Source organism: Phalangium opilio, unplaced genomic scaffold (assembly GCF_054372755.1).
Source record: "Phalangium opilio isolate 3A_F unplaced genomic scaffold, DU_Popi_V2 ptg000038l_1, whole genome shotgun sequence".
NCBI lineage: Eukaryota > Metazoa > Arthropoda > Arachnida > Opiliones > Phalangiidae > Phalangium > Phalangium opilio.
This window is the reverse complement of record NW_028324161.1, coordinates 937,558-947,517: the sequence shown is the minus strand read 5'-3', so window position 1 is coordinate 947,517 and position 9,960 is coordinate 937,558. Positions and strand designations below refer to the sequence as shown.

Below are 9,960 nucleotides of genomic sequence, written 5' to 3'. Positions count from 1 at the left end.
TGAGGTATTTCAGCTCTCTTTCATGCAAACAAGAAAACTTTACTGAAGCAAATAATTTACTTAAAGATCCACGACCCAAAAAGCACTCGTGTTGCCGAAACCCGGGATCGAACCAGGGACCTTTAGATCTTCAGTCTAACGCTCTCCCAACTGAGCTATTTCGGCTCTTTTTCATGCAACCAGGAAAACTTTCCTTTGGAAAACAGCTTTCTTTAATGTACACGACCCATAACGCTTTCGTGTTTCCGAAACTCGGGATCGAACCAGGGACCTTTAGATCTTCAGTCTAACGCTCTCCCAACTGAGGTATTTCAGCTCTCTTTCATGCAAACAAGGAAACTTTACTGAAGCAAATAATTTACTTAAAGATACACGACCCAAAAAGCACTCGTGTTGCCGAAACCCGGGATCGAACCAGGGACCTTTAGATCTTCAGTCTAACGCTCTCCCAACTGAGCTATTTCGCCTCTTTTTCACGCAACCAGGGAAACTTTGCATAGGAAAACGGTTTACTTTAATGTAAACGACCCAAAAGCCTTTCTTGTTGCCGAAACCCGGGATCGAACCAGGGACCTTTAGATCTTCAGTCTAACGCTCTCTCAACTGAGCTATTTCGGCTCTTTTTCATGCATCCAGGGAAACTTTCCTTTGGAAATAATTTACTTTAAGATACACGATCCAAAAAGATTTCATATTGCCGAAACCCGAGATCGAACCAGGGACCTTTAGATCTTCAGTCTAACGCTCTCCCAACAGAGCTATTTCGGCTCTTTTTCATGCAACCAGGGAAACTTTCCTTTGGAAAACAGCTTTCTTTAATGTACACGACCCATAACGCTTTCGTGTTTCCGAAACTCGGGATCGAACCAGGGACCTTTAGATCTTCAGTCTAACGCTCTCCCAACTGAGCTATTTCGGCTCTATTTCATGCTACCAGGGACACTTTCCTTTGGAAATAATTTACTTTAAGATACACGATCGAAAAATATTTCATATTGCCGAAACCCGAGATCGAACCAGGGACCTTTAGATCTTCAGTCTAACGCTCTCCCAACTGAGCTATTTCGGCTCTTTTTCATGCAACCAGGGAAACTTTCCTTTGGAAAACAGCTTTCTTTAATGTACACGACCCATAACGCTTTCGTGTTTCCGAAACTCGGGATCGAACCAGGGACCTTTAGATCTTCAGTCTAACGCTCTCCCAACTGAGGTATTTCAGCTCTCTTTCATGCAAACAAGGAAACTTTACTGAAGCAAATAATTTACTTAAAGATACACGACCCAAAAAGCACTCGTGTTGCCGAAACCCGGGATCGAACCAGGGACCTTTAGATCTTCAGTCTAACGCTCTCCCAACTGAGCTATTTCGCCTCTTTTTCACGCAACCAGGGAAACTTTGCATAGGAAAACGGTTTACTTTAATGTAAACGACCCAAAAGCCTTTCTTGTTGCCGAAACCCGGGATCGAACCAGGGACCTTTAGATCTTCAGTCTAACGCTCTCTCAACTGAGCTATTTCGGCTCTTTTTCATGCATCCAGGGAAACTTTCCTTTGGAAATAATTTACTTTAAGATACACGATCCAAAAAGATTTCATATTGCCGAAACCCGAGATCGAACCAGGGACCTTTAGATCTTCAGTCTAACGCTCTCCCAACAGAGCTATTTCGGCTCTTTTTCATGCAACCAGGGAAACTTTCCTTTGGAAAACAGCTTTCTTTAATGTACACGACCCATAACGCTTTCGTGTTTCCGAAACTCGGGATCGAACCAGGGACCTTTAGATCTTCAGTCTAACGCTCTCCCAACTGAGCTATTTCGGCTCTATTTCATGCTACCAGGGACACTTTCCTTTGGAAATAATTTACTTTAAGATACACGATCGAAAAATATTTCATATTGCCGAAACCCGAGATCGAACCAGGGACCTTTAGATCTTCAGTCTAACGCTCTCCCAACTGAGCTATTTCGGCTCTTTTTCATGCAACCAGGGAAACTTTCCTTTGGAAAACAGCTTTCTTTAATGTACACGACCCATAACGCTTTCGTGTTTCCGAAACTCGGGATCGAACCAGGGACCTTTAGATCTTCAGTCTAACGCTCTCCCAACTGAGCTATTTCGGCTCTATTTCATGCTACCAGAGAAACTTTCCTGGAGGAAATAATTTACTTTAAGATACATGATCCAAAAAGATTTCATATTGCCGAAACCCGGGATCGAACCTGGGACCTTTAGATCTGCAGTCTAACGCTCTCCCAACTGAGCTATTTCGGCTCTTTTTCACGCAAACAGGGAAACTTTGCATAGGAAAACAGTTTACTTTAATGTATACGACCCAAAAGCCTTTCTTGTTGCCGAAACCCGGGATCGAACCAGGGACCTTTAGATCTTCAGTCTAACGCTCTCCCAACTGAGCTATTTCGGCTCTCTTTCGTGCAAACAGGGAAACTTTACTGAAGCAAATAATTTACTTTAAGATACACGACCCAAAAAAGCACTCGTGTTGCCAAAACCCGGGATCGAACCAGGGACCTTTAGATCTTCAGTCTAACGCTCTCTCAACTGAGCTATTTCGGCTCTTTTTCATGCATCCAGGGAAACTGTCCTTTGGAAATAATTTACTTTAAGATACACGATCCAAAAAGATTTCATATTGCCGAAAACAGGGATCGAACCAGGGACCTTTAGATCTTCATTCTAACGCTCTCCCAACTGAGCTATTTCGGCGCTTATTCACGCAACAAGGGAAACTTTGCATAGGAAAACAGTTTACTTTAATGTATACGACCCAAAAGCCTTTCTTGTTGCCGAAACCCGGGATAGAACCAGGGACCTTTAGATCTTCAGTCTAACGCTCTCCCAACTGAGCTATTTCGGCTCTATTTCATGCTACCAGAGAAACTTTCCTGGAGGAAATAATTTACTTTAAGATACATGATCCAAAAAGATTTCATATTGCCGAAACCCGGGATCGAACCTGGGACCTCTAGATCTGCAGTCTAACGCTCTCCCAACTGAGCTATTTCGGCTCTTTTTCACGTAAACAGGGAAACTTTGCATAGGAAAACAGTTTACTTTAATGTATACGACCCAAAAGCCTTTCTTGTTGCCGAAACCCGGGATCGAACCAGGGACCTTTAGATCTTCAGTCTAACGCTCTCCCAACTGAGCTATTTCGGCTCTCTTTCGTACAAACAGGGAAACTTTACTGAAGCAAATAATTTACTTTAAGATACACGACCGAAAAAAGCACTCGTGTTGCCCAAACCCGGGATCGAACCAGGGACCTTTAGATCTTCAGTCTAACGCTCTCCCAACTAAGCTATTTCGGCTCTTCTTCTTGCGACCAGGGAAACTTTCCTTTGGAAATAATTTACTTTAAGATACATGATCCAAAAAGATTTCATATTGCCGAAACCCGGGATCGAACCAGGGACCTTTAGATCTTCAGTCTAACGCTCTCCCAACTGAGCTATTTCGGCTCTTTTTCACGCAAACAGGGAATTTTTACATAGGAAAACTGTTTACTTTAATGTATACGACCCAAAAGCCTTTCTTGTTGCCGAAACCCGGGATCGGACCAGGGAAACTTTCCTTTGGAAATAATTTACTTTAAGATACATGATCCAAAAAGATTTCATATTGCCGAAACCCGGGATCGAACCAGGGACCTTTAGATCTTCAGTCTAACGCTCTCCCAACTGAGCTATTTCGGCTCTTTTTCACGCAAACAGGGAATTTTTACATAGGAAAACAGTTTACTTTAATGTATACGACCCAAAAGCCTTTCTTGTTGCCGAAACCCGGGATCGAACCAGGGACCTTTAGATCTTCAGTCTAACGCTCTCCCAACTGAGCTATTTCGGCTCTATTTCATGCTACCAGAGAAACTTTCCTGGAGGAAATAATTTACTTTAAGATACATGATCCAAAAAGATTTCATATTGCCGAAACCCGGGATCGAACCTGGGACCTTTAGATCTGCAGTCTAACGCTCTCCCAACTGAGCTATTTCGGCTCTTTTTCACGCAAAGAGGGAAACTTTGCATAGGAAAACAGTTTACTTTAATGTATACGACCCAAAAGCCTTTCTTGTTGCCGAAACCCGGGATCGAACCAGGGACCTTTAGATCTTCAGTCTAACGCTCTCCCAACTGAGCTATTTCGGCTCTCTTTCGTGCAAACAGGGAAACTTTACTGAAGCAAATAATTTACTTTAAGATACACGACCCAAAAAAGCACTCGTGTTGCCAAAACCCGGGATCGAACCAGGGACCTTTAGATCTTCAGTCTAACGCTCTCTCAACTGAGCTATTTCGGCTCTTTTTTTTCATGCATCCAGGGAAACTGTCCTTTGGAAATAATTTACTTTAAGATACACGATCCAAAAAGATTTCATATTGCCGAAAACAGGGATCGAACCAGGGACCTTTAGATCTTCATTCTAACGCTCTCCCAACTGAGCTATTTCGGCGCTTATTCACGCAACCAGGGAAACTTTGCATAGGAAAACAGTTTACTTTAATGTATACGACCCAAAAGCCTTTCTTGTTGCCGAAACCCGGGATAGAACCAGGGACCTTTAGATCTTCAGTCTAACGCTCTCCCAACTGAGCTATTTCGGCTCTTTTTCATGCAACCAGGGAAACTTTCCTTTGGAAAACAGCTTTCTTTAATGTACACGACCCATAACGCTTTCGTGTTTCCGAAACTCGGGATCGAACCAGGGACCTTTAGATCTTCAGTCTAACGCTCTCCCAACTGAGCTATTTCGGCTCTATTTCATGCTACCAGAGAAACTTTCCTGGAGGAAATAATTTACTTTAAGATTCATGATCCAAAAAGATTTCATATTGCCGAAACCCGGGATCGAACCTGGGACCTCTAGATCTGCAGTCTAACGCTCTCCCAACTGAGCTATTTCGGCTCTTTTTCACGTAAACAGGGAAACTTTGCATAGGAAAACAGTTTACTTTAATGTATACGACCCAAAAGCCTTTCTTGTTGCCGAAACCCGGGATAGAACCAGGGACCTTTAGATCTTCAGTCTAACGCTCTCCCAACTGAGCTATTTCGGCTCTCTTTCGTACAAACAGGGAAACTTTACTGAAGCAAATAATTTACTTTAAGATACACGACCGAAAAAAGCACTCGTGTTGCCCAAACCCGGGATCGAACCAGGGACCTTTAGATCTTCAGTCTAACGCTCTCCCAACTAAGCTATTTCGGCTCTTCTTCTTGCGACCAGGGAAACTTTCCTTTGGAAATAATTTACTTTAAGATACATGATCCAAAAAGATTTCATATTGCCGAAACCCGGGATCGAACCAGGGACCTTTAGATCTTCAGTCTAACGCTCTCCCAACTGAGCTATTTCGGCTCTTTTTCACGCAAACAATGAATTTTTACATAGGAAAACTGTTTACTTTAATGTATACGACCCAAAAGCCTTTCTTGTTGCCGAAACCCGGGATCGGACCAGGGAAACTTTCCTTTGGAAATAATTTACTTTAAGATACATGATCCAAAAAGATTTCATATTGCCGAAACCCGGGATCGAACCAGGGACCTTTAGATCTTCAGTCTAACGCTCTCCCAACTGAGCTATTTCGGCTCTTTTTCACGCAAACAGGGAATTTTTACATAGGAAAACAGTTTACTTTAATGTATACGACCCAAAAGCCTTTCTTGTTGCCGAAACCCGGGATCGAACCAGGGACCTTTAGATCTTCAGTCTAACGCTCTCCCAACTGAGCTATTTCGGCTCTATTTCATGCTACCAGAGAAACTTTCCTGGAGGAAATAATTTACTTTAAGATACATGATCCAAAAAGATTTCATATTGCCGAAACCCGGGATCGAACCTGGGACCTCTAGATCTGCAGTCTAACGCTCTCCCAACTGAGCTATTTCGGCTCTTTTTCACGCAAACAGGGAAACTTTGCATAGGAAAACAGTTTACTTTAATGTATACGACCCAAAAGCCTTTCTTGTTGCCGAAACCCGGGATCGAACCAGGGACCTTTAGATCTTCAGTCTAACGCTCTCCCAACTGAGCTATTTCGGCTCTCTTTCGTACAAACAGGGAAACTTTACTGAAGCAAATAATTTACTTTAAGATACACGACCGAAAAAAGCACTCGTGTTGCCCAAACCCGGGATCGAACCAGGGACCTTTAGATCTTCAGTCTAACGCTCTCCCAACTAAGCTATTTCGGCTCTTCTTCTTGCGACCAGGGAAACTTTCCTTTGGAAATAATTTACTTTAAGATACATGATCCAAAAAGATTTCATATTGCCGAAACCCGGGATCGAACCAGGGACCTTTAGATCTTCAGTCTAACGCTCTCCCAACTGAGCTATTTCGGCTCTTTTTCACGCAAACAGGGAATTTTTACATAGGAAAACTGTTTACTTTAATGTATACGACCCAAAAGCCTTTCTTGTTGCCGAAACCCGGGATCGGACCAGGGAAACTTTCCTTTGGAAATAATTTACTTTAAGATACATGATCCAAAAAGATTTCATATTGCCGAAACCCGGGATCGAACCAGGGACCTTTAGATCTTCAGTCTAACGCTCTCCCAACTGAGCTATTTCGGCTCTTTTCACGCAAACAGAGAATTTTTACATAGGAAAACAGTTTACTTTAATGTATACGACCCAAAAGCCTTTCTTGTTGCCGAAACCCGGGATCGAACCAGGGACCTTTAGATCTTCATTCTAACGCTCTCTCAACTGAGCTATTTCGGCGCTTATTCACGCAACCAGGGAAACTTTGCATAGGAAAACAGTTTACTTTAATGTATACGACCCAAAAGCCTTTCTTGTTGCCGAAACCCGGGATAGAACCAGGGACCTTTAGATCTTCAGTCTAACGCTCTCCCAACTGAGCTATTTCGGCTCTTTTTCATGCAACCAGAAAAACTTTCCTTTGGAAAACAGCTTTCTTTAATGTACACGACCCATAACGCTTTCGTGTTTCCGAAACTCGGGATCGAACCAGGGACCTTTAGATCTTCAGTCTAACGCTCTCCCAACTGAGCTATTTCGGCTCTATTTCATGCTACCAGAGAAACTTTCCTGGAGGAAATAATTTACTTTAAGATACATGATCCAAAAAGATTTCATATTGCCGAAACCCGGGATCGAACCTGGGACCTCTAGATCTGCAGTCTAACGCTCTCCCAACTGAGCTATTTCGGCTCTTTTTCACGCAAACAGGGAAACTTTGCATAGGAAAACAGTTTACTTTAATGTATACGACCCAAAAGCCTTTCTTGTTGCCGAAACCCGGGATCGAACCAGGGACCTTTAGATCTTCAGTCTAACGCTCTCCCAACTGAGCTATATCGGCTCTCTTTCGTACAAACAGGGAAACTTTACTGAAGCAAATAATTTACTTTAAGATACACGACCGAAAAAAGCACTCGTGTTACCCAAACCCGGGATCGAACCAGAGACCTTTAGATCTTCAGTCTAACGCTCTCCCAACTAAGCTATTTCGGCTCTTCTTCTTGCGACCAGGGAAACTTTCCTTTGGAAATAATTTACTTTAAGATACATGATCCAAAAAGATTTCATATTGCCGAAACCCGGGATCGAACCAGGGACCTTTAGATCTTCAGTCTAACGCTCTCCCAACTGAGCTATTTCGGCTCTTTTTCACGCAAACAGGGAATTTTTACATAGGAAAACTGTTTACTTTAATGTATACGACCCAAAAGCCTTTCTTGTTGCCGAAACCCGGGATCGGACCAGGGAAACTTTCCTTTGGAAATAATTTACTTTAAGATACATGATCCAAAAAGATTTCATATTGCCGAAACCCGGGATCGAACCAGGGACCTTTAGATCTTCAGTCTAACGCTCTCCCAACTGAGCTATTTCGGCTCTTTTTCACGCAAACAGGGAATTTTTACATAGGAAAACAGTTTACTTTAATGTATACGACCCAAAAGCCTTTCTTGTTGCCGAAACCCGGGATCGAACCAGGGACCTTTAGATCTTCAGTCTAACGCTCTCCCAACTGAGCTATTTCGGCTCTTCTTCTTGCGACCAGGGAAACTTCCTTTGGAAATAATTTACTTTAAGATACATGATCCAAAAAGATTTCATATTGCCGAAACCCGGGATCGAACCAGGGACCTTTAGATCTTCAGTCTAACGCTCTCCCAACTGAGCTATTTCGGCTCTCTTTCGTGCAAACAGGGAAACTTTACTGAAGCAAATAATTTACTTTAAGATACACGACCCAAAAAAGCACTCGTGTTGCCAAAACCCGGGATCGAACCAGGGACCTTTAGATCTTCAGTCTAACGCTCTCTCAACTGAGCTATTTCGGCTCTTTTTCATGCATCCAGGGAAACTGTCCTTTGGAAATAATTTACTTTAAGATACACGATCCAAAAAGATTTCATATTGCCGAAAACCGGGATCGAACCAGGGACCTTTAGATCTTCATTCTAACGCTCTCCCAACTGAGCTATTTCGGCTCTTTGTCACGCAAACAGGGAAACTTTGCATAGGAAAACAGTTTACATTAATGTATACGACCCAAAAGCCTTTCTTGTTGCCGAAACCCGGGATCGAACCAGGGACCTTTAGATCTTCAGTCTAACGCTCTCCCAACTGAGCTATTTCGGCTCTCTTTCGTGCAAACAGGGAAACTTTACTGAAGCAAATAATTTACTTTAAGATACATGATCCAAAAAGATTTCATATTGCCGAAACCCGGGATCGAACCTGGGACCTTTAGATCTGCAGTCTAACGCTCTCCCAACTGAGCTATTTCGGCTCTTTGTCACGCAAACAGGGAAACTTTGCATAGGAAAACAGTTTACATTAATGTATACGACCCAAAAGCCTTTCTTGTTGCCGAAACCCGGGATCGAACCAGGGACCTTTAGATCTTCAGTCTAACGCTCTCCCAACTGAGCTATTTCGGCTCTCTTTCCTGCAAACAGGGAAACTTTACTGAAGCAAATAATTTACTTTAAGATACACGACCCAAAAAAGCACTCGTGTTGCCCAAACCCGGGATCGAACCAGGGACCTTCAGATCTTCAGTCTAACGCTCTCCCAACTGAGCTATTTCGGCTCTTCTTCTTGCGACCAGGGAAACTTTCCTTTGGAAATAATTTACTTTAAGATACATGATCCAAAAAGATTTCATATTGCCGAAACCCGGGATCGAACCAGGGACCTTTAGATCTTCAGTCTAACGCTCTCCCAACTGAGCTATTTCGGCTCTTTTTCACGCAAACAGGGAATTTTTACATAGGAAAACAGTTTACTTTAATGTATACGACCCAAAAGAATTCTTGTTGCCGAAACCCGGGATCGAACCAGGGACCTTTAGATCTTCAGTCTAACGCTCTCCCAACTGAGCTATTTCGGCTCTTCTTCTTGCGACCAGGGAAACTTTCCTTTGGAAATAATTTACTTTAAGATACATGATCCAAAAAGATTTCATATTGCCGAAACCCGGGATCGAACCAGGGACCTTTAGATCTTCAGTCTAACGCTCTCCCAACTGATCTATTTCGGCTCTTTTTCACGCAAACAGGGAAACTTTACATAGGAAAACAGTTTACTTTAATGTATACGAACCAAAAGCCTTTCTTGTTGCCGAAACCCGGGATCAAACCAGGGACCTTTAGATCTTCAGTCTAACGCTCTCCCAACTGAGGTATTTCAGCTCGCTTTCATGCAAACAAGGAAACTTTACTGAAGCAAATAATTTACTTAAAGATACACGACCCAAAAAGCACTCGTGTTGCCGAAACCCGGGATCGAACCAGGGACCTTTAGATCTTCAGTCTAACGCTCTCCCAACTGAGCTATTTCGGCTCTCTTTCGTGCAAACAGGGAAACTTTACTGAAGCCAATAATTTACTTTAAGATACACGACCCAAAAAAGCGCTCGTCTTGCCAAAACCCGGGATCGAACCAGGGAC

General features: G+C 42.9%; 34 non-coding genes across 34 annotated transcripts; all 34 read right to left on the bottom strand.

The window, feature by feature from the left end:
• Positions 1–92: 92 nt before the first annotated feature.
• On the bottom strand, positions 93–165 carry TRNAF-GAA (transfer RNA phenylalanine (anticodon GAA)). The gene has a single exon. It is a non-coding gene; the product is annotated as a tRNA-Phe (tRNA).
• Positions 166–394: 229 nt separating this feature from the next.
• On the bottom strand, positions 395–467 carry TRNAF-GAA (transfer RNA phenylalanine (anticodon GAA)). The gene has a single exon. It is a non-coding gene; the product is annotated as a tRNA-Phe (tRNA).
• Positions 468–545: 78 nt separating this feature from the next.
• On the bottom strand, positions 546–618 carry TRNAF-GAA (transfer RNA phenylalanine (anticodon GAA)). Its single transcript has one exon. It is a non-coding gene; the product is annotated as a tRNA-Phe (tRNA).
• Positions 619–1,298: 680 nt separating this feature from the next.
• Positions 1,299–1,371, bottom strand: TRNAF-GAA (transfer RNA phenylalanine (anticodon GAA)). Its single transcript has one exon. It is a non-coding gene; the product is annotated as a tRNA-Phe (tRNA).
• A 78-nt stretch (positions 1,372–1,449) lies between these two features.
• On the bottom strand, positions 1,450–1,522 carry TRNAF-GAA (transfer RNA phenylalanine (anticodon GAA)). The gene has a single exon. It is a non-coding gene; the product is annotated as a tRNA-Phe (tRNA).
• A 680-nt stretch (positions 1,523–2,202) lies between these two features.
• On the bottom strand, positions 2,203–2,275 carry TRNAC-GCA (transfer RNA cysteine (anticodon GCA)). The gene has a single exon. It is a non-coding gene; the product is annotated as a tRNA-Cys (tRNA).
• A 78-nt stretch (positions 2,276–2,353) lies between these two features.
• On the bottom strand, positions 2,354–2,426 carry TRNAF-GAA (transfer RNA phenylalanine (anticodon GAA)). Its single transcript has one exon. It is a non-coding gene; the product is annotated as a tRNA-Phe (tRNA).
• Positions 2,427–2,957: 531 nt separating this feature from the next.
• On the bottom strand, positions 2,958–3,030 carry TRNAC-GCA (transfer RNA cysteine (anticodon GCA)). Its single transcript has one exon. It is a non-coding gene; the product is annotated as a tRNA-Cys (tRNA).
• Positions 3,031–3,108: 78 nt separating this feature from the next.
• On the bottom strand, positions 3,109–3,181 carry TRNAF-GAA (transfer RNA phenylalanine (anticodon GAA)). The gene has a single exon. It is a non-coding gene; the product is annotated as a tRNA-Phe (tRNA).
• Positions 3,182–3,410: 229 nt separating this feature from the next.
• On the bottom strand, positions 3,411–3,483 carry TRNAF-GAA (transfer RNA phenylalanine (anticodon GAA)). Its single transcript has one exon. It is a non-coding gene; the product is annotated as a tRNA-Phe (tRNA).
• A 161-nt stretch (positions 3,484–3,644) lies between these two features.
• Positions 3,645–3,717, bottom strand: TRNAF-GAA (transfer RNA phenylalanine (anticodon GAA)). The gene has a single exon. It is a non-coding gene; the product is annotated as a tRNA-Phe (tRNA).
• Positions 3,718–3,795: 78 nt separating this feature from the next.
• TRNAF-GAA (transfer RNA phenylalanine (anticodon GAA)) lies at positions 3,796–3,868 on the bottom strand. The gene has a single exon. It is a non-coding gene; the product is annotated as a tRNA-Phe (tRNA).
• A 78-nt stretch (positions 3,869–3,946) lies between these two features.
• TRNAC-GCA (transfer RNA cysteine (anticodon GCA)) lies at positions 3,947–4,019 on the bottom strand. Its single transcript has one exon. It is a non-coding gene; the product is annotated as a tRNA-Cys (tRNA).
• A 78-nt stretch (positions 4,020–4,097) lies between these two features.
• Positions 4,098–4,170, bottom strand: TRNAF-GAA (transfer RNA phenylalanine (anticodon GAA)). Its single transcript has one exon. It is a non-coding gene; the product is annotated as a tRNA-Phe (tRNA).
• A 685-nt stretch (positions 4,171–4,855) lies between these two features.
• Positions 4,856–4,928, bottom strand: TRNAC-GCA (transfer RNA cysteine (anticodon GCA)). The gene has a single exon. It is a non-coding gene; the product is annotated as a tRNA-Cys (tRNA).
• Positions 4,929–5,308: 380 nt separating this feature from the next.
• Positions 5,309–5,381, bottom strand: TRNAF-GAA (transfer RNA phenylalanine (anticodon GAA)). The gene has a single exon. It is a non-coding gene; the product is annotated as a tRNA-Phe (tRNA).
• Positions 5,382–5,542: 161 nt separating this feature from the next.
• On the bottom strand, positions 5,543–5,615 carry TRNAF-GAA (transfer RNA phenylalanine (anticodon GAA)). The gene has a single exon. It is a non-coding gene; the product is annotated as a tRNA-Phe (tRNA).
• A 78-nt stretch (positions 5,616–5,693) lies between these two features.
• Positions 5,694–5,766, bottom strand: TRNAF-GAA (transfer RNA phenylalanine (anticodon GAA)). Its single transcript has one exon. It is a non-coding gene; the product is annotated as a tRNA-Phe (tRNA).
• A 78-nt stretch (positions 5,767–5,844) lies between these two features.
• TRNAC-GCA (transfer RNA cysteine (anticodon GCA)) lies at positions 5,845–5,917 on the bottom strand. Its single transcript has one exon. It is a non-coding gene; the product is annotated as a tRNA-Cys (tRNA).
• Positions 5,918–5,995: 78 nt separating this feature from the next.
• On the bottom strand, positions 5,996–6,068 carry TRNAF-GAA (transfer RNA phenylalanine (anticodon GAA)). The gene has a single exon. It is a non-coding gene; the product is annotated as a tRNA-Phe (tRNA).
• A 229-nt stretch (positions 6,069–6,297) lies between these two features.
• On the bottom strand, positions 6,298–6,370 carry TRNAF-GAA (transfer RNA phenylalanine (anticodon GAA)). Its single transcript has one exon. It is a non-coding gene; the product is annotated as a tRNA-Phe (tRNA).
• A 161-nt stretch (positions 6,371–6,531) lies between these two features.
• Positions 6,532–6,604, bottom strand: TRNAF-GAA (transfer RNA phenylalanine (anticodon GAA)). Its single transcript has one exon. It is a non-coding gene; the product is annotated as a tRNA-Phe (tRNA).
• Positions 6,605–7,134: 530 nt separating this feature from the next.
• On the bottom strand, positions 7,135–7,207 carry TRNAC-GCA (transfer RNA cysteine (anticodon GCA)). Its single transcript has one exon. It is a non-coding gene; the product is annotated as a tRNA-Cys (tRNA).
• Positions 7,208–7,285: 78 nt separating this feature from the next.
• On the bottom strand, positions 7,286–7,358 carry TRNAF-GAA (transfer RNA phenylalanine (anticodon GAA)). Its single transcript has one exon. It is a non-coding gene; the product is annotated as a tRNA-Phe (tRNA).
• Positions 7,359–7,587: 229 nt separating this feature from the next.
• TRNAF-GAA (transfer RNA phenylalanine (anticodon GAA)) lies at positions 7,588–7,660 on the bottom strand. The gene has a single exon. It is a non-coding gene; the product is annotated as a tRNA-Phe (tRNA).
• A 161-nt stretch (positions 7,661–7,821) lies between these two features.
• Positions 7,822–7,894, bottom strand: TRNAF-GAA (transfer RNA phenylalanine (anticodon GAA)). Its single transcript has one exon. It is a non-coding gene; the product is annotated as a tRNA-Phe (tRNA).
• Positions 7,895–7,972: 78 nt separating this feature from the next.
• TRNAF-GAA (transfer RNA phenylalanine (anticodon GAA)) lies at positions 7,973–8,045 on the bottom strand. The gene has a single exon. It is a non-coding gene; the product is annotated as a tRNA-Phe (tRNA).
• Positions 8,046–8,121: 76 nt separating this feature from the next.
• On the bottom strand, positions 8,122–8,194 carry TRNAF-GAA (transfer RNA phenylalanine (anticodon GAA)). Its single transcript has one exon. It is a non-coding gene; the product is annotated as a tRNA-Phe (tRNA).
• A 380-nt stretch (positions 8,195–8,574) lies between these two features.
• On the bottom strand, positions 8,575–8,647 carry TRNAF-GAA (transfer RNA phenylalanine (anticodon GAA)). Its single transcript has one exon. It is a non-coding gene; the product is annotated as a tRNA-Phe (tRNA).
• Positions 8,648–8,725: 78 nt separating this feature from the next.
• On the bottom strand, positions 8,726–8,798 carry TRNAC-GCA (transfer RNA cysteine (anticodon GCA)). Its single transcript has one exon. It is a non-coding gene; the product is annotated as a tRNA-Cys (tRNA).
• Positions 8,799–8,876: 78 nt separating this feature from the next.
• Positions 8,877–8,949, bottom strand: TRNAF-GAA (transfer RNA phenylalanine (anticodon GAA)). The gene has a single exon. It is a non-coding gene; the product is annotated as a tRNA-Phe (tRNA).
• A 229-nt stretch (positions 8,950–9,178) lies between these two features.
• On the bottom strand, positions 9,179–9,251 carry TRNAF-GAA (transfer RNA phenylalanine (anticodon GAA)). The gene has a single exon. It is a non-coding gene; the product is annotated as a tRNA-Phe (tRNA).
• Positions 9,252–9,328: 77 nt separating this feature from the next.
• TRNAF-GAA (transfer RNA phenylalanine (anticodon GAA)) lies at positions 9,329–9,401 on the bottom strand. The gene has a single exon. It is a non-coding gene; the product is annotated as a tRNA-Phe (tRNA).
• A 379-nt stretch (positions 9,402–9,780) lies between these two features.
• On the bottom strand, positions 9,781–9,853 carry TRNAF-GAA (transfer RNA phenylalanine (anticodon GAA)). The gene has a single exon. It is a non-coding gene; the product is annotated as a tRNA-Phe (tRNA).
• Between the last annotated feature and the right edge of the window lie 107 nt (positions 9,854–9,960).